Raw genomic sequence first — 21,613 nt, forward strand, 5'->3', positions numbered from 1 at the left:
TTTCTACGAGTTAGCCTATTATCTATATTCAAACACGAAAACTATAGTACAAAATGGATATGTAAAATGTAAATAAAATTCAATTTGGAAGATTATTGCCAGTGCCAATCAGTTTTTAATGTTGTCTTAAGGGTAGTGGAAGTTCTCTGCCATTTTCTTGCATGAACTTATCTTTTCATTTTAATTAATATAATCACTCATGCTATCCAAAATATTGTTTCTACCATTTTACTTAAGTTGGGGATATACTGTTTTTTTTTTTAATTTGTATCCAACTGGAATAAAAAAAATATATCTAGCAAAAAATATTAATGTTTAAAAATATGTAGTGTTTGGAGGTTCAGATAATAAATTTTTGGACTATTGATAATTTTTCTGTTGGGAAAATTTTAAAATATCCTTTAATTACAATCCTCCACTTCTACCAAAAAAAAAATCAATAATAATGATTGAGAGTGTTATGTAGATTAATCTACAATAGAACCATGTTTCAGTTAATTATTAATGTGTACGTGCCGGAGTGGTTATCGGGCATGACTAGAACTCATGTGGGCTTTGCCCGTGCAGGTTCGAATCCTGTCGTTCACGCTTTCGAGAAACGTTTTTTAATAGAAAATACCACTATTTCGTAATTATTTTTCTTATGATAGTTTACTTATTACAGTTAGGTAATTAAAAAATGTTACAAAACAGTTGAGATACAAATAATTAATAATCATTTTTATGTTCTTAGCTCAGTTGGTAGAGCGGAGGACTGTAGTAGTTGCAGAATATCCTTAGTTCACTAGTTCGAATCCGGTAGGTTGAAAATGTTTTAGTTTAGACTTATTGATTTTGACGTTGTGTTAGAAAACATAATTGTGTAATTATACCACACACGGAACGTTATGCAGCTAAATTTCATCTTTTTGGTGCCCTATTTTTTCCAATATTGAATGTGCTAAAGTGAACATTAAAATTTAATTTCTAAGAGTTAGCCTATTATCTATATTCAAACACGAAAAATATAGTACAAAATGAATATGTAAAATTTAAACAATATATACATTGTGTATCAATAATCTATAAGTAGAATGTACACATGTAACATCCGACCTTCGCTCAGTTGGTAGAGCGGAGGACTGTAGTAGTTGCAGAATATCCTTAGGTCACTGGTTCGAATCCGGTAGGTCGGAAATGTTTTTGTCAAGAGTTTTTCATTTTGATTTTGACGTTATGTGTCAAAAAACTGAATTGTGTAATTATTGCAAAAATTGAACGTTATGCAGCTAAATTTCATCTTTTAGGTGTCCTATTTTTTTTCAATTCTGAATGTGCTAAAGTGAACATTAAAAAGTAATTTCTACGAGTTAGCCTATTATCTATATTCAAACAAAAAAATTATAATACAAAGTGAAAATGTAAAATGCAAATAAAATTCAATTTGGAAGATTGTCACATGTGCCAATCAGCTTTTAATGTTGTATTAAGGGTAGTTGAAGTTCTCTGCCATTTTCTTGAATGAACTTATCTTTTTATTAATATAATCAATCATGCTATCCTAAATATTATTTCTACCATTTTACTTAAGTTGGAGATAGAAATTGTTTTTAATTTGTATTCAACTAGAATACAAAAAAATATCTAGCAAAATAAATATTAATGTTTTGAAATAAGTAGAGTTTTGATATTTAGATAATAAATTTTTGGACTATTGATACATTCTTCTGTTGGTAAAATTTTAAAATATCATTTAAATACAATCGTCTACTTCTCCCAAAAAAATTCAACAATAATGATTGAGAGTGTTATGTAGATTAATCTACAATAGAACAATGTTTCAGTTTATTATTAAAGTGGACGTGCCGGAGTGGTTATCAGGCATGACTAGAAATCATGTGGGCTTTGCCCGCGCAGGTGTCGAATCCCGCCATTCACGCTTTTGAGAAACAGTTTTTTTAAAGAAAATACCACTATTTTGTAATTAATTTTCTTATGATAGTTTACTTATTACATTTAGGTAAATTAAAAATGTTACAAAACAGTTTGAGATACAAATAATTAACTATCATTTTTATGTTCTTCCTATTATACTCCAAAAGGATTAACCAAACAAGCATGTCCTTATCTAATCTATCTTATTATAATGCCGACTTTAGCTCAGTCGGTAGAGCAGAGGGCTGTATTTTTAGCAGAAATTCCTTAGGTCTCAACTATTTTGCTTTTGTAGTTAATTTTATTTTTTCAGAGTATTTTAATAACATTACGCGTATGTACATGTCTTATTATGTATCTTCCGTGATAGGAGTATATAACAAAATTAGTTTTGTTTCAGGAAATGGGGTGCACTGTTTTAAAAATAATTGGAACTTTATTTCAAAATTAAACAATGTTTATAAACAATTAGAAAGATTTATAACCTGTGGTTATAATCCTTTTCTTTTAGTTAAGGGAAATTTCTCAAACTTTCTTAATTTTTAATTTTTTTCTCCAAGATCAACAATTTTGAATAAACATAGTATAGGTTACAATGTCTATGTTTATATAAAAATTGAAAAAAAAAAGTTACGTTATAGAAAAATGATTATAGAGTGTCTGATAAAAATCGAGGACTATTGAACCACCAGTTAAAATAGTCCCTGCAAAATTTTGTGGATTAGTTTCTTCTAATTTTTTGCTACTGCTACAATGGACTGGGAAATATGTATTCTATTATGGCTTTTTTATTATTTTGTTATGCATAAACTATGTAATTTTTTAAATGAGCAAAAAATATGTAAATTATTGTGTATCAATAATCTATATGTAGAATGTACACATGTATGAAATGTTGTATACATCCGACCTTAGCTCAGTTGGTAGAGCGGAGGACTGTACTAGTTGCAGAATATCCTTAGGTCACTGGTTCGAATCTGGTAGGTCGGAAATGTTAGTCACAAGTCTTTCATTTTGGTTTTGACGTTATGTGTCAGAAAACTGAATTGTGTAATTCTGGCAAAAATTGAACATTATGCAGCAAATTCTGGCAAACCTGCACGGGCTAAGCCCACATGATTTCTAGTCATGCCCGATAACCACTCCGGCACGTCCACTTTAATAATTAACTGAAACATTGTTCTATTGTAGATTAATCTACATAACACACTCAATCATTATTGTTGATTTTTTTCGGGAGAAGTTGACAATTGCATTTAAAGGATATTTTAAAAATTTACCAACAGAAGAATGTATCAATAGTCTAAAAGTTTATTATCTAAATATCAAAACTCTACATATTTCAAAATATTAATATTTTTTGATTTTTATTTTGACGTTATGTGTCAGAAAACTGAATTGTGTAATTCTGGCAAAAATTGAACGTTATGCAGCTAAATTTCATCTTTTTGGTGTCTTATTTTTTCAATACAGAATGTGCTAATGTGAACATTAAAAAGTAATTTCTAAGAGTTAGCCTATTATCTATATTCAAACACGAAAACTATAATACAAAATGAATATGTAAAATGTAAATAAAATTCAATTTGGAAGATTGTCGCATGTGCCAATCTGTTTTTAATGTTGTATTAAGGGTAGTGGAAGTTCTCCGCCATTTTCTTGCATGAACTTGTCTTTTAATTTTTATTAATATAATCAATCATGCTATCCTAAATATTATTTCTACCATTTTACTTAAGTTGGAGATAGAAATTGTTTTTAATTTGTATTCAACTGGAATAAAAAAATACCTAGCAAAAAATATTAATGTTTGGAAATGTGTAGAGTTTGGATGTTTAGATTATAAATCTTTGGACTATTGATACATTCTTCTGTTGGTAAAATATTAAAATATCCTTTAATTACAATAATCTACTTCTCCCGAAAAAATCAACATTAATGATTGAGAGTGTTATGTAGATTAATCTACAATAGAAAAATGTTTCAGTTAATTGTTAAAGTGGACGTGCCGGAGTGGTTATCGGGAATGACTAGAAATCATGTGGGCTTTGCCCGCGCAGGTTTAAATCATGCCGTTCACGCTTTTGAGAAACGTTTTTTTTAGAAAGTACCACTATTTTTAATTATTTTTCTTATGTTAGTTTACTTATTACAGTTAGGTAAATTAAAAAAATGTTACAAGACATTTCGAGACAGAAACAATTAACAATCATTTTTATGTTCTTCCTATTATACTCAAAAATGAGTAACCAAACAAGCATGTCCTTATCTAATTTATCTTATTAGAATGCCGACTTTATCTCAGTCGGTAGAGCGGAGGGAATTTTTTAAAGCAGAAATTCATTAGGTCGCAACTATTTTTCTTTTATAACTAATTTTATTTTTCAGAGTATTATAATAATATTACGCATATGCACATGTCTAATAACGTATATTCCGTAATACGAGTATATAACAAAATTAGGTTTGTTTCAGAAAATTGGGTGGACTGACTTAAAAATAATTTGAAATTTCATTTAAAATTAAACAATGTTTATAAAAAAAATAGAAAGATGTTTAATCTGTGGTTTGAATGCCTTTTTTAGTTAAGTAAAATTTTTCGAGCTTTCTGGATTTAGCAATATTTTTCTCCAAGATCAACAATTTTGAAAGAACATAGTATAAGTTACCTTGTCTATGTTTATAAAAAAATTGAAGAAATAAAAAAGTTTCGTTATAGAAAAATGATTATCGAGTGTCAGATAAAAAAGGAGGACTATTGAACGACCAGTTCAAATAGTCCCCGCAAGATTTTGTGAATTAGTTTCTTATAATTTTTTTGCTACTGCTAAAATGGACTGGAAAATATGTATTATATTATGGATTTTTTTTTATTTTTTATGCGTAAACTATATAATTATTTAAATGAGCAAACAATATGTACATTATTGTGTATCAATAATCTATACGTAGAATGTTCACATGTATGAAATGTTGTATACATCCGACCTTAGCTCAGTTGGTAGAGCGGAGGACTGTAGTAGTTGCAGAATATCCTTAGGTCACTGGTTCGAATCCGGTAGGTCGGAAATATTTTAGTCAAGAATATTTCATTTTGATTTTGACGTTATGTGTCAGAAAACTGAATTTTGTAATTATATTATAAATTGAACGTTATGCAGCTAAATTTCATCTATTTGGTGTCTTATTTTTTCAATACTGAATGTGCTAAAGTGAACATTAAAAAGTAATTTCTAAGAGTTAGCCTATTATCTATATTCAAACACGAAAACTATAGCACAAAATGAATATTTAAAATGTGTATAAAATTCAATTTGCAAGATTGTTGCATGTGCCAATCAGTTTTTAATGTTGTCTTAAGGGTAGTGGAAGTTCTCTGCCATTTTCTTGCACGAACTTATCTAGACATTTTTATTTATATAATCAATCATGCTATCCTAAATATTATTTCTACCATTTTACTTAAGTTGGTGATAGAAATTGTTTGTAATGGAATAAAAAAAATACCTAGCAAAAAATATTAATGTTTGGAAATGTGTAGAGTTTGGATGTTTAGATTATAAAATTTTGGACTATTGATACATTCTTCTGTTGGTAAGATTTTAAAATATCCTTTAATTACAATAATCTACTTCTCCCAAAAAAAATAAAAAATAATGTTTGATAAGGTTATATATATTAATCTGTTATAAACGAAATGATGATCGACCATGGACCAGCCCGTACTGCAGGCCAAATCTGGAAAATGATAAAGACAACCAGAGACTATGTGTTTGTCTAGTATATATTTCATGTATATCTGTAACATAGTGTTTATCCTTATCCTTATCTTGTTAGGATAAACATGACCTTATGACGGTCTAATACCTTGTATATATATGGACCTTCTGGCCGACAGTAATGATAACAGAAGTATTTCCCCAACACTTCATTTACAACACGTTATCAGCACAACGTTGCTCTCATAAATCCTAACCCTAAAAACCAGAAATAAATCCGAGCAGTAAAAACCCTAATTCCTGACAAACTTCAAACAGCTGTATCCCTCAACTCCGGTGGATCCAGATGACGAGCCAGATACCAAATTAAAGCTCTTGACAAGACAAAGCCAACACCGCTAACCCCGCATCAATCGGAGTTCGGACGCGCCCCCACGCTCAGCTACAATACAGGCGGAAAATTTGTTCCTGAAACCAAAATCTCTCTCAACCATAGACCAGTCTCCTATTCCAACAAGCAGCAACAAAAACAATAATTCCGAGCAATCCATCAGCTAACAAGGAAGATCTCTAACTGATAGACCGATCAACCCATCAAAAGTTTTCAGGTATCATCGAAAACTCATCTAAAACCCATAAAGTATTAAATACCCCCATCCGCAGCCATGTAGCTATATTTAGCAACATGTCTCTGCAAATAAAATAAAACCAGAAACCATAAACTCTTTAAAATCTCGAACCTGAACTTGTTTTGAACCTGTTCTTAATCTGAAATTGATTTTAAAATTGTTTAAAACTTTTCCTGATGATAGTTTCACACTAGAACTGTTTAGGATTGAAAGTTAAACAATTTTTTTTTAAAAAATCTGACTGCTATATGTTGAAAGAAACCGACTGTTACTTGCTTAAACTTATCATTATTGTCCTGTTTAATGTTCTTATCTGATCTGAGTCAACTAGAACTGTTAGGGACTGCATGTTACATAATTTTTTTTGAAAATCTGATCATGGTTTCATAAATTAATCCGAGGTTTTACCTCCTGTTCTTGTCTGAGAAATTTGTTTTCCTGATGATTGATAACGACTAGAACTTGATTAGGATTGAAAAAAATATTTTTTTTTAATATTTAAAATCGAAATATCAGAGATATATCTGAGAAAATATATTTATTTTTAAATCGAAAAGTATATAATAAATTGTTTGAATAAATCAAATCTTCCTGATTTATTTTTTTTAAGTCACAATAATTTCTGATTTGATTATTTTTCGAAAAAAATAATAATAAATATATGGTATATTTTTTGAAAACCTTAACCTGATGTCATGATTGAATTGGTTTGCTTGATTGCATATTGTTTGCATACTAATATTGCATACTGAACATGAAATCTCGACTGTTAGGGATATAGATCATTCATAGTTTTCAAGCAATCTGATCTGAACTGAAAAAAAAATCATTATACTAAATGATCCGATCCAATGGGATGAAGAAAATATGGAACATTTTCCTGATCATCTAAGATAGAATCCCTAAAGGCCTTGAAACCTTGAGTTTGAAATAAGAGGACCTTAAATCTGAAAAATACATTGATCCACACCTTAAACCGTATGGTTTTAAGAAAATGCATCATTTAGAAATTTTTTTTCTTTTGGTCCGTGTGTGGCATTGATATGAAGCATGAAAAATTTCAAAAAGATTACTTGATTAAGACCTGTTTTGAATAATGATTTCAGATGTCGAGTTTCATACCCTCAGATTACAAAGCCCTTGATCTCTCTGTAAATAATTATCTTGATTGGGCTATAAACACTTCAGCCGTCTTGAAGTCTAGAGGACTTGGAAAGTGCATCAAGTATGGCAATGACACCCTTGCGTGTGAAAGACACAGAGCCATAATGATTATGCGACACCATCTCTGTGAGGACCTAAGAGACGAGTTTGGATATGTTAATGATCCTCATAATCTCTGGTCATTTTTGAATTCTAGATTCTGTGAGCCATTGTTGCACGAATCCAAGAAAAAATGGGAAGCTCTAAGGTTCCAAGATTATGAACCTGTGGACAATTATCACTCTGATCTTATGAGAAGCACCTATAGTCTTAAACTATGTGGTGAATTGGTAATAAACGAGGATTTGTTAAACAAAACTCGTGACACATTCCATTCAGAAGAAGTGTTGTTATCACATCAGGCCAAAGGTTTCACCACCTATTATGACATGTTCTCATATTTATTAGACATTGAGCAAAAGAAGCAGAAAATGATGGATAACATCAAACGGTTTAATGACATCATGGAGATATATTATGAAGTACTAGACAGTGAGATGAAAATCCCTGAAGCTAATAAAGCCACATTTGATAAGAAGAGATCTGAGGAGGATTCCGAGTGGACACTCATGGACCATGAGGTCGGATTATACATTGAATAATTTTCCGACATTCTGATTTTATGTTTTCATATCTGATTTGATTTATTTGTTATTCATTTATGTTATTGAAATAATAAAAACGATTTTGTTTTTATATATTATCTTGTTTGGTCTTGCTTGATGATTCTTGGTTAAATAACAAATAAAACCTTAATAAAAGGATAATCAGTCCACTGATAGTTGATTTCATGCATGGTTTAACTTTACCTTGATTGTATAGGTTTAACTTTACCTTCCTGCAATCACATAAAATCAATTGTTGGGTGTAGACTAATGAGTCAGTTCACTGATAGATTGATTTCTCGCATAGATTTAACTTCATCTTGATTGTATAGGTTCAACTTTACCTTCCTACAATCACTTGAAATCAATTAATGTACTGACAATGGCAAAAGACACGACATTATTCAGACCCATTGAGTTATAAAGATTTAAAACATTCTACATTGAACCAGTGAGCAAAGAAAATACGATTCCTTTCAGATTTTTGATAAATCGCCTAAAAGCATTATGAATGCCTATACCCATATTATCTACTGATTTATTCAATGCTAAGGATCAGTATGAAAGAGGCATAAAACCATGGTAACCAGTATGGTTCACCACGAAATAAACACTTATGGCATGACCAGATTAGCCATCTTGATCCAAAACATGATGAAAAATTAATTAAGGCACAAAAGTGATCCCATAAAATCTCACAATGTGTTATAAGTACACAAAAGGGAAAATCACTAAAATAATTAAGGCTCCACTGTCCTAAGCACTACGAAATTATGAGTATGTTCATGAGGGGGAGAGAGGACTAAAACCCACAGTCCATGATCATATCATAAATTCGGATTCCATGGTTTACAACCATAATATACACGGCTGGAAAGCTTTAAAGCCCTCACTAATGGTACATCACCCACGTCCAGCCTAAAGCTTAAGGACATTATGTATATAAATATTGATTTACATTAGGCCATACATGTGAGCATAGACATTCCCACCTCTGAATGATTAAGGGTCATAAACCAGACATATACACAAACCATCTTAAGAAAATACGAATATTCCACCACATATATGTGTGCCATTTAAGATGGAACCTCAGATGAGGATTGGGAATATAATTAGATAAATAAGACTTCCTCCACGAAACTATAATGTATCTTGTGCCAAACATGGATGATTTAATCAAGTGGCCAAGAACACAGATTACAAAAGATAGTAATCTGATTATCCAACTTTGAAAGGAGAAAGTTATCAGGCTGATAAAGAGTAAAGAGTAAAAGAGAAATATAATGGTATCAACCATAGTTGTCTTGGCAAGATTCTCAGACCAAAGATTATGATCTAGACGTTCTAAAAGAATATGATCAAAAAATATAAAAGCTAGCAGAAATATATGCCAGACACACTGACCCGAAAAGAAAAAATGACTATGTCATACCAGCTTAAGCACCACGAATTAGATGTCTAAGAAACACAATCAAGTTGCTACAATGTCTATTAGAGATAGACAAATAAGTTCCAAATAATAAGGAACCTCGAAAAGTAATGAAAGGTGCTCAGAATCGTACAAATCTGAGTTCATATGAGAAACCAGTTCAGACAGAGAAATAAGGTTGCGCAACCACACATCTAAGGTACCAGACCATGTAATTTGGGACGTCAAACTGCAAGGTATAAAGGTCTTGGATAATAAGATCTCAAAATCTAATTAGATCATGTCTGGAACAGTATGAAACTAAAGATAAAGAGTGTTAACACCAAAGATGTATTTACATACATAAGAGCTCATAAAAGATTGTAGTACTTGGGATTTGAAGGATATAATCTGAGGATCATGAACCCACGTAGAGTACTCATAAAACCTATATAGGGACGTGGGGGTGTTCAAAGAATTCAAAGTAATTATAAGACAGATGGGCGTAGTAACCATGTACATACAGAAAAGCCATCTAAGAAAGAAACCAGTGAATGGATCTTGTGAGATAAGAAATTCCGTGAGATTAAAAGACATGAACACATGGTATAGTGTGTCCATGTTCCTTCTAAACAACGTTCAAGTATAGCTTGATTACACAAGGATACTCACAAGGACCAAGGAACAATTTATAAAGAGATATGCTCCTATATGGTGGATGCTACTACAGAAAATCAAGTTTGATTTTGTCTGGATATTTACTAAAGAAATAATGGTATAGTAAGCAGCAAATGGATCACTGGATAAAGGTATCAACGTACCATAGAAATATGAGAAAGAAATTCTCATAGAACAAGCTTTGTTCCTAAGTTGTTTATGGATTGTAATATACAGCAGCTGTAAGTAATATGAAAGACTAAGTATTTACTTAGTGCAGTCAGTCCATACAGAAAATATTATAATTCCTTGTGATCATAATAAAGACTAATTGAGAGAAAAAGGTTTAATGGTTCAAAGGTTCAATAATACAAGTTATCGATTGATTAAACAGACTATGTTTTACATATGGAAAGTCTGTAGAAAAATCATAGCCGTGTGTGTGTGTATGATTAAGTCAGCACGTCTAAGTGAGAACCATAAACCAGGATAGTGACCAGAAGGATGTCTGGTCGTGGCTTAATGATTATAAGCATTGCTAAAGCAAGAAAAGATCGATAACCATGTATAAAGGACATGAGTGTATGAATGCAAATTCATTGTGTGATGAGTTTCATTGCAGCAAATAATTATTGATGGTATGACCTTAGACACTCATGATTATGAACGAATATAGACAAGGTCTATAGCTCAACATGGATCGACAAAAGAAAATAAAGGATGATTGGTTACAATGGATAAAGCCATTGGCACATACGAAGAGATATAAGTCCGAATGAACGAAAGATATGAAGTAAAGTTGTTCGTATGTGTTCTGGGTCTATGACTCAATATATATTGAATGTCCACGTTTTGGGAAAGCCATATAACCAAAGAGAATCCGTGGGACATGAAAAAAGACCTGCAAGTAAAGTTATCTTGCAGATTATAAAGTCCATCCGAGCACCGTTTGAAGAACCATCAGTTCAACCAAGACATGGAGTGATCAGCAGCAAAGATGTACATCCTGACCACATATTAATGGAGTTCCAAAAGACATACCAACATCCAAGACTTACAAGTTCATTCAAGGAGAATCCAGCTGATCATCTTCACCAAGTCATAGGCAACTTCAACGTTCAAGAAGACTCGGATACCAGATGGGAATGCGTCTACTACAGTGATGCATTCATCTGGGGGAGTTCATGTGTTGTACTCTTTTTCCTGTCCTTGGTTTCCCATTTTGCCACATTGGTTTTGGGGTTTTTCAGGAGAGGTTTTAATGAGGCAACATTAAGCATGCAACGAACCTGTACCGGATGTGTCGATCAAGGGGGAGTGTTATAAACCAAATGATGATCGACCATGGACTAGCCCGTACTGCAGGCCCAATCCGGGACATGATAAAGACAACCTGAGACTATGTGTTTGTCTAGTATATATTCCATGCATATCTGTAACATAGTGTTTATCCTTATCCTTATCTTGTTAGGATAAACATAACCTTATGACGGTCTAATACCTTGTATATATATGGACCTTCTGGTCGACAGTAATGATAACATAAGTATTTCTCCAACACTTCATTTACAACATAATCTACAATAGAAAAATGTTTCAGTTAATTATTAAAATGGACGTGCCGGAGTGGTTATCGGGCATGACTAGAAATCATGTGGGCTTTGCCCGCACAGGTTTGAATCATGCCGTTCACGCTTTTGAGAAACGTTTTTTTCTTAGAAACTACCACTATTTTTAATTATTTTTCTTATGTTAGTTTACTTATTACAGTTAGGTAAATTAAAAAATGTTACAAAACATATCGAGATACAAACAATTAACAATCATTTTTATGTTCTTCCTATTATACTCAAAAATGAGTAACCAAACAAGCATGTCCTTATCTAATCTATCTTATTAGAATGCCGACTTTAGCTCAGTCGGTAGGGCGGAGGGAATTTTTTTAAGCAAAAATTCCTTAGGTCACAACTATTTTTCTTTTATTACTAATTTTATTTTTCAGAGTATTTTAATAATATTATGCATATGCACATGTCTAATAACGTATATTCCGTATTAGGAGTATATAACAAAATTAGTTTTGTTTCAAAAAATAGGGTGGACTGACTTAAAAATAATTTGAAATTTCATTTAAAATTAAACAATGTTTATAAAAAATTAGAAAGATGTTTAATCTGTGGTTTGAATGCCTTCTTTAGTTAAGGAAAATTTCTCGAACTTTCTGGATTTAGCAATATTTTTCTCCAAGATCAACAATTTTGAAAGAACATAGTATAAGTTACCTTGTCTATGTTTATAAAAAAATTGAAGAAATAAAAAAGTTTCGTTATAGAAAAATGATTATCGAGTGTCGGATAAAAATCGAGGACTATTGAACGACCAGTTCAAATAGTCCCCGCAAGATTTTGTGAATTAGTTTCTTCTAATTTTTTGCTACTGCTACAATGGACTGGGAAATATGTATTATATTTTGGATTTTTTATCATTTTGTTATGCATAAACTATATAATTATTTAAATGAGCAAACAATATGTACATTATTGTGTATCAATACTCTATACGTTGAATGTACACATGTATGAAATGTTGTATACATCCTACCTTAGCTCAGTTGGTAGAGCGGAGGACTGTAGTAGTTGCAGAATATCCTTAGGTCACTGGTTCGAATCCGGTAGGTCGGAAATATTTTAGTCAAGAATATCTCATTTTGATTTTGACGTTATGTGTCAGAAAACTGAATTTTGTAATTATATCATAAATTGAACGTTATGCAGCTAAATTTCATCTTTTTGGTGTCTTATTTTTTCAATACTGAATGTGCTAAAGTGAACTTTAAAAAGTAATTTCTAAGAATTAGCCTATTATCTATATTCAAAAACGAAAACTATAGCACAAAATGAATATGTAAAATGTATATAAAATTCAATTTGCAAGATTGTTGCATGTGCCAATCAGTTTTTAATGTTGTCTTAAGGGTAGTGGAAGTTCTCTGCCATTTTCTTGCATGAACTTATCTAGACATTTTTATTTATATAATCAATCATGCTATCCTAAATATTATTTCTACCATTTTACTAAAGTTGGTGATAGAAATTGTTTGTAATGGAATAAAAAAAATACCTAGCAAAAAATATTAATGTTTGGAAATGTGTAGAGCTTGGATGTTTAGATTATAAATTTTTGGACTATTGATACATTCTTCTGTTGGTCAAATTTTAAAATATACTTTAATTACATTAATCTACCTCTCCCAAAAAAAAAATCAAAAATAATGTTTGAGAGGGTTATATATATTAATCTACAATAGAACAATGTTTCAGTTAATTATTAAAATGGACGTGCCGGAGTGGTTATCGGGCATGACTAGAAATCATGTGGGCTTTGCCCGCACAGATTTGAATCATGCCGTTCACTCTTTTTTCTTAGAAACTACCACTATTTTTAATTATTTTTCTTATGTTAGTTTACTTATTACAGTTTGGTAAATTAAAAAATGTTTCAAAATATTTTGAGATACAAACAATTAACAATCATTTTTATGTTCTTCCTATTATACTCAAAAATGAGTAATCAAACAAGCATGTCCTTATCTAATCTATCTTATTAGAATGCCGACTTTAGCTCAGTCGGTAGAGCGGAGAGAATTTTTTTAAGCAGAAATTCCTTAGGTCGCAACTATTTTTCTTTTATTATTAATTTTATTTTCCATAGTATTTTAATAATATTACGCATATGCACATGTCTAATAACGTATATTCCGTAATAGGAGTATATAACAAACTTAGGTTTATTTCAGAAAATAGGGTGGACTGACTTAAAAATAATTTGAAATATCATTTAAAATTAAACAATGTTTATAAGAAATTAGAAAGATGTTTAATCTGTGGTTTGAATGCCTTTTTTAGTTAAGGAAAATTTCTCGAACTTTCTGGATTTAGCAATATTTTTCTCCAAGATCAACAATTTTCAAAAAACATAGTAGAAGTTACCTTGTCTATGTTTATAAAAAAATTGAAGAAATAAAAAAGTTTCGTTATAGAAAAATGATTATCGAGTGTCAGATAAAAATCGAGGACTATTGAACGACCAGTTCAAATAGTCCCCGCAAGATTTTGTGAATTAGTTTCTTCTAATTTTTTGCTACTGCTACAATGGACTGGGAAATATGTATTATATTATGGATTTTTTATTATTTTGTTATGCATAAACTATATAATTATTTAAATGAGCAAACAAAATGTACATTATTGTGTATCAATAATCTATATGTAGAATGTACACATGTATGAAATGTTGTATACATCCGACCTTAGCTCAGTTGGTAGAGCGGAGGACTGTAGTAGTTGCAGAATATCCTTAGGTCACTGGTTCGAATCCGGTAGGTCGGAAATATTTTAGTCAAGAATATCTCATTTTGATTTTGACGTTATGTGTCAGAAAACTGAATTTTGTAATTATATCATAAATTGAACGTTATGCAGCTAAATTTCATATTTTTGCTGTCTTATTTTTTCAATACTGAATGTGCTAAAGTGAACTTTAAAAAGTAATTTCTAAGAATTAGCCTATTATCTATATTCAAAAACGAAAACTATAGCACAAAATGAATATGTAAAATGTATATAAAATTCAATTTGCAAGATTGTTGCATGTGCCAATCAGTTTTTAATGTTGTCTTAAGGGTAGTGGAAGTTCTCGCCCATTTTCTTGCATGAACTTATCTAGACATTTTTATTTATATAATCAATCATGCTATCCTAAATATTATTTCTACCATTTTACTAAAGTTGGTGATAGAAATTGTTTGTAATGGAATAAAAAAATACCTAGCAAAAAATATTAATGTTTGGAAATGTGTAGAGCTTGGATGTTTAGATTATAAATTTTTGGACTAATGATACATTCTTCTGTTGGTCAAATTTTAAAATATCCTTTAATTACAATAATCTACCTCACCCAAAAAAAAAATCAAAAATAATGTTTGAGAGGGTTATATATATTAATCTACAATAGAACAATGTTTCAGTTAATTATTAAAATGGACGTTCCGGAGTGGTTCCGGAGTGGTTATCGGGCATGACTAGAAATCATGTGGGCTTTGCCCGCACAGGTTTGAATCATGCCGTTCACGCTTTTGAGAAACGTTTTTTTCTTAGAAACTACCACTATTTTTAATTATTTTTCTTATGTTGGTTTACTTATTACAGTTTGGTAAATTAAAAAATGTTTCAAAATATTTTGAGATACAAACAATTAACAATCATTTTTATGTTCTTCCTATTATACTCAAAAATGAGTAATCAAACAAGCATGTCCTTATCTAATCTATGTTATTAGAATGCCGACTTTAGCTCAGTCGGTAGAGCGGAAGGAATTTTTTTACGCAGAAATTCCTTTGGTCGCAACTATTTTTCTTTTATTACTAATTTTATTTTCCATAGTATTTTAATAATATTACGCATATGCACATGTCTAATAACGTATATTCCGTAATAGGAGTATATAACAAACTTAGGTTTGTTTCAGAAAATAGGGTGGACTGACTTAAAAATAATTTGAAATATCATTTAAAATTAAACAATGTTTATAAGAATTTAGAAAGATGTTTAATCTGTGGTTTGAATGCCTTTTTTAGTTAAGGAAAATTTCTCAAACTTTCTGGATTTAGCAATATTTTTCTCCAAGATCAACAATTTTCAAAGAAAATAGTATAAGTTACCTTGTCTATGTTTATAAAAAAATTGAAGAAATAAAAAAGTTTCGTTATAGAAAAATGATTATCGAGTGTCAGATAAAAATCGAGGACTATTGAACCACCAGTTCAAATAGTCCCCGCAAGATTTTGTGAATTAGTTTCTTCTAATTTTTTGCTACTGCTACAATGGACTGGGAAATATGTATTATATTATGGATTTTTTATTATTTTGTTATGCATAAACTATATAATTATTTAAATGAGCAAACAATATGTACATTATTGTGTATCAATAATCTATATGTAGAATGTACACATGTATGAAATGTTGTATACATCCGACCTTAGCTCAGTTGGTAGAGCGGAGGACTGTAGTAGTTGCAGAATATCCTTAGGTCACTGGTTCGAATCCGGTAGGTCGGAAATATTTTAGTCAAGAATATCTCATTTTGATTTTGACGTTATGTGTCAGAAAACATAATTTTGTAATTATATCATAAAGTGAACGTTATGCAGCTAAATTTCATCTTTTTGGTGTCTTATTTTTTTCAATACTGAATGTGCTAAAGTGAACTTTAAAAAGTAATTTCTAAGAATTAGCCTATTATCTATATTCAAAAACGAAAAACTATAGCACAAAATGAGTATGTAAAATGTATATAAAATTCAATTTGCAAGATTGTTGCAGGTGCCAATCAGTTTTTAATGTTGTCTTAAGGGTAGTGGAAGTTCTCTGCCATTTTCTTGCATGAACTTATCTAGACATTTTTATTTATATAATAAATCATGCTATCCTAAATATTATTTCTACCATTCTACTTAACTTGGTGATAGAAATTGTTTGTAATGGAATAAAAAAAAAATACCTAGCAAAAAATATTAATGTTTGGAAATGTGTAGAGTTTGGATGTTTAGATTATAAATTTTTGGACTATTGATACATTCTTCTGTTGGTAAAATTTTAAAATATCCTTTAATTACAATAATCTACTTCTCCCAAAAAAAAATCAAAAATAATGTTTAAGAAGGTTATATATATTAATCTACAATTGAACAATGTTTCAGTTAATTATTAAAATGGACGTGCCGGAGTGGTTATCGGGCATGACTAGAAATCATGTGGGCTTTGCCCGCACAGGTTTGAATCATGCCGTTCACGCTTTTGAGAAACGTTTTTTTCTTAGAAACTACCACTATTTTTAATTATTTTTCTTATGTTAGTTTACTTATTACAGTTAGGTAAATTAAAAAATGTTACAAAACATATCGAGATACAAACAATTAACAATCATTTTTATGTTCTTCCTATTATACTCAAAAATGAGTAACCAAACAAGCAGGTCGTTATCTAAGCTATCTTATTAGAATGCCGACTTTAGCTCAGTCGGTAGAGCGGAGGGAATTTTTTTAAGCAAAAATTCCTTAGGTCACAACTATTTTTCTTTTATTACTAATTTTATTTTTCAGAGTATTTAAATAATATTACGCATATGCACATGTCTAATAATGTATATTCCGTATTAGGAGTATATAAAAAAATTAGTTTTGTTTCAGAAAATAAGGTGGACTGACTTAAAAATAATTTGAAATATCATTTAAAATTAAACAATGTTTATAAAAAATTAGAAAGATGTTTAATCTGTGGTTTGAATGCTTTTTTTAGTTATGGAAAATTTCTCGAACTTTCTGGATTTAGCAATATTTTTCCCCAAGATCAACAATTTTCAAAGAACATAGTATAAGTTACCTTGTCTATGTTTATAAAAAAATTGAAGAAATAAAAAAGTTTTGTCATAGAAAAAATTATTATCAAGTGTCGGATAAAAATCGAGGACTATTGAACGACCAGTTCAAATAGTCCCCGCAAGATTTTGTGAATTAGTTTCTTCTAATTTTTTGCTACAGCTACAATGGACTGGGAAATATGTATTATATTTTGGATTTTTTATTATTTTGTTATGCATAAACTATATAATTATTTAAATGAGCAAACAATATGTACATTATTGTGTATCAATAATCTATACGTAGAATGTAAACATGTATGAAATGTTGTATACATCCGACCTTAGCTCAGTTGGTAGAGCGGAGGACTGTAGTAGTTGCAGAATATCCTTAGGTCACTGGTTCGAATCCGGTAGGTCGGAAATATTTTAGTCAAGAATATTTCATTTTGATTTTGACGTTATGTGTCAGAAAACAGAATTTTGTAATTATATCATAAATTGAACGTTATGCAGCTAAATTTCATCTTTTTGTTGTCTTATTATTTTCAATACTGAATGTTCTAAAATGAACATTAAAAAGTAATTTCTAAGAGTTAGCCTATTATCTATATTCAAACACGAAAACTATAGCACAAAATGAATATGTAAAATGTATTTAAAATTCAGTTTGCAAGATTGTTGCATGTGCCAATCAGTTTTTAATGTTGTCTTAGGGTTGTGGAAGTTCTCTGCCATTTTCTTGCATGAATTTACATAGACAATTTTATTTATATAATCAATCATGCTATCCTAAATATTATTTCTACCATTTTACTAAAGTTGGTGATAGAAATTGTTTGTAATGGAATAAAAAAAATACCTAGCAAAAAATATTAATGTTTGGAAATGTGTAGAGCTTGGATGTTTAGATTATAAATTTTTGGACTATTAACACATTCTTCTGTTGGTCAAATTTTAAAATATCCTTTAATTACAATAATCTACCTCTCCCAAAAAAAAATCAAAAATAATGTTTGAGAGGGTTATATATATTAATCTACAATAGAACAATGTTTCAGTTAATTATTAAAATGGACGTGCCGGAGTGGTTATCGGGCATGACTAGAAATCATGTGGGCTTTGCCCGCACAGGTTTGAATCATGCCATTCACGCTTTTGACAAACGTTTTTTTCTTAGAAACTACCACTATTTTTAATTATTTTTCTTATGTTAGTTTACTTATTACAGTTTGGTAAATTAAGAAATGTTTCAAAATATTTTGAGATACAAACAATTAACAATCATTTTTATGTTCTTCCTATTATACTAAAATATGAGTAATCAAACAAGCATGTCCTTATCTAATATATCTTATTCGAATGCCGACTTTAGCTCAGTCGGTAGAGCGGAGAAAATTTTTTTAAGCAGAAATTCCTTAGTTCGCAACTATTTTTCTTTTATTACTAATTTTATTTTCCATAGTATTTTAATAATATTACGCATATGCACATGTCTAATAACATATATTCCGTAATAGGAGTATATAACAAACTTAGGTTTGTTTCAGAAAATAGGGTGGACTGACTTAAAAATAATTTGAAATATCATTTAAAATTAAATAATGTTTATAAGAAATTAGAAAGATGTTTAATCTGTGGTTTGAATGCCTTTTTTAGTTAAGGAAAATTTCTCGAACTTTCTGGATTTAGCAATATTTTTCTCCAAGATCAACAATTTTCAAAAAACATAGTAGAAGTCACCTTGTCTATGTTTATAAAAAAATTGAAGAAATAAAAAAGTTTCGTTATAGAAAAATGATTATCGAGTGTCAGATAAAAATCGAGGACTATTGAACGACCAGTTCAAATAGTCCCCGCAAGATTTTGTGAATTAGTTTCTTCTAATTTTTTGCTACTGCTACAATGGACTGGGAAATATGTATTATATTATGGATTTTTTATTATTTTGTTATGCATAAACTATATAATTATTTAAATGAGCAAACAATATGTACATTTTTGTGTATCAATAATCTATATGTAGAATGTACACATGTATGAAATGTTGTATACATCCGACCTTAGCTCAGTTGGTAGAGTGGAGGACTGTAGTAGTTGCAGAATATCCTTAGGTCACTGGTTCGAATCCGGTAGGTCGGAAATATTTTAGTCAAGAATATCTCATTTTGATTTTGACGTTATATGTCAGAAAACTGAATTTTGTAATTATATCATAAATTGAACGTTATGCAGCTAAATTTCATCTTTTTGGTGTCTTATTTTTTCAATACTGAATGTGCTAAAGTGAACTTTAAAAAGTAATTTCTAAGAATTAGCCTATTATCTATATTCAAAAACGAAAGCTATAGCACAAAATGAATATGTAAAATATAAAATTCAATTTGCAAGATTGTTGCATGTGCCAATCAGTTTTTAATGTTGTCTTAAGGGTAGTGGAAGTTCTCTGCCATTTTCTTGCATGAACTTATCTAGACATTTTTATTTATATAATCAATCATGCTATCCTAAATATTATTTCTACCATTTTACTAAAGTTGGTGATAGAAATTGTTTGTAATAGAATAAAAAAATACCTAGCAAAAAATATTAATGTTTGGAAATGTGTAGAGCTTGGATGTTTAGATTATAAATTTTTGGACTATTGATACATTCTTCTGTTTGTCAAATTTTAAAATATCCTTTAATTACAATAATCTACCTCTCCGAAAAAAAAATCAAAAATATTGTTTGAGAGGGTTATATATATTAATCTACAATAGAACAATGTTTCAGTTAATTATTAAAATGGACTTGCCGGAGTGGTTATCGGGCATGATTAGAAATCATGTGGGCTTTGCCCGCACAGGTTTGAATCATGCCGTTCACGCTTTTGAGAAACGTTTGTTTCTTAGAAACTACCACTATTTTTAATTATTTTTCTTATGTTGGTTTACTTATTACAGTTAGGTAAATTAAAAAATGATACAAAACATATCGAGATACAAACAATTAACAATCATTTTTATGTTCTTCCTATTATACTCAAAAATGAGTAACCAAACAAGCATGTCCTTATCTAATCTATCTTATTAGAATGCCGACTTTAGCTCAGTCGGTAGAGCGGAGGGAATTTTTTTAAGCAAAAATTCCTTAGGTCGCAACTATTTTTCTTTGATAACTAATTTTATTTTTCAGAGTATTTTAATAATATTACGCATATGCACATGTCTAATAACATATATTCCGTATTAGGAGTATATAAAAAAATTAGGTTTGTTTCAGAAAATAGGGTGGACTGACTTAAAATTAATTAGAAATTTCATTTAAAATTAGCAATTTTTATAAAAAAATTAGAAAGATGTTTAATCTGTGGTTTGAATGCCTTTTTAGTTAAGGAAAATTTCTCGAACTTTCTGGATTTAGCAATATTTTTCTCCAAGATCAACAATTTTGAATGAACATAGTATAAGTTACCTTGTCTATGTATATAAAAAAATTGAAGAAATAAAAAAGTTTGTTATAGAAAAATGATTATCGAGTGTCAGATAAAAATCGAGGGCTATTGAACCACCAGTTCAAATAGTCCCCGCAAGATTTTGTGAATTAGTTTCTTCTAATTTTTTGCTACTGCTACAATGGACTGGGAAATATGTATTATATTATGGATTTTTTATTATTTTGTTATGCATAAACTATATAATTATTTAAATGAGCAAACAATATGTACATTATTGTGTATCAATAATCTATATGTAGAATGTACACATGTATGAAATGTTGTATACATCCGACCTTAGCTCAGTTGGTAGAGCGTAGGACTGTAGTAGTTGCAGAATATCCTTAGGTCACTGGTTCGAATCCGGTAGGTCGGAAATATTTTAGTCAAGAATATCTCATTTTGATTTTGACGTTATGTGTCAGAAAACTGAATTTTGTAATTATATCATAAATTGAACGTTATGCAGCTAAATTTCATCTTTTTGGTGTCTTATTTTTTCAATACTGAATGTGCTAAAGTGAACTTTAAAAAGTAATTTCTAAGAATTAGCCTATTATCTATATTCAAAAACGAAA

At 30.0% G+C, this 21,613-nt stretch overlaps 1 protein-coding gene and 7 non-coding genes across 10 annotated transcripts in view; 7 read left to right on the plus strand and 1 right to left on the minus strand.

Moving 5' to 3' along the window:
- Positions 1 to 21,613, minus strand: part of LOC106368609 (aspartic proteinase oryzasin-1-like) — a 54,021-nt gene that overhangs the window by 13,539 nt on the left and 18,869 nt on the right. The gene's annotated exons all lie outside the window — the stretch shown is intronic.
- TRNAS-AGA lies at positions 507 to 588 on the plus strand. The gene has a single exon. It is a non-coding gene; the product is annotated as a tRNA-Ser (tRNA).
- On the plus strand, positions 3,914 to 3,995 carry TRNAS-AGA. Its single transcript has one exon. It is a non-coding gene; the product is annotated as a tRNA-Ser (tRNA).
- On the plus strand, positions 4,898 to 4,982 carry TRNAY-GUA. Its single transcript is given in 2 exon segments — positions 4,898 to 4,934; positions 4,947 to 4,982. It is a non-coding gene; the product is annotated as a tRNA-Tyr (tRNA).
- TRNAY-GUA lies at positions 14,442 to 14,526 on the plus strand. Its single transcript is given in 2 exon segments — positions 14,442 to 14,478; positions 14,491 to 14,526. It is a non-coding gene; the product is annotated as a tRNA-Tyr (tRNA).
- Positions 16,172 to 16,256, plus strand: TRNAY-GUA. Its single transcript is given in 2 exon segments — positions 16,172 to 16,208; positions 16,221 to 16,256. It is a non-coding gene; the product is annotated as a tRNA-Tyr (tRNA).
- TRNAY-GUA lies at positions 17,896 to 17,980 on the plus strand. Its single transcript is given in 2 exon segments — positions 17,896 to 17,932; positions 17,945 to 17,980. It is a non-coding gene; the product is annotated as a tRNA-Tyr (tRNA).
- TRNAY-GUA lies at positions 19,615 to 19,699 on the plus strand. The gene is given in 2 exon segments: positions 19,615 to 19,651; positions 19,664 to 19,699. It is a non-coding gene; the product is annotated as a tRNA-Tyr (tRNA).

The sequence above is a fragment of the Brassica napus genome, chromosome C9 (assembly GCF_020379485.1).
Source record: "Brassica napus cultivar Da-Ae chromosome C9, Da-Ae, whole genome shotgun sequence".
NCBI lineage: Eukaryota > Viridiplantae > Streptophyta > Magnoliopsida > Brassicales > Brassicaceae > Brassica > Brassica napus.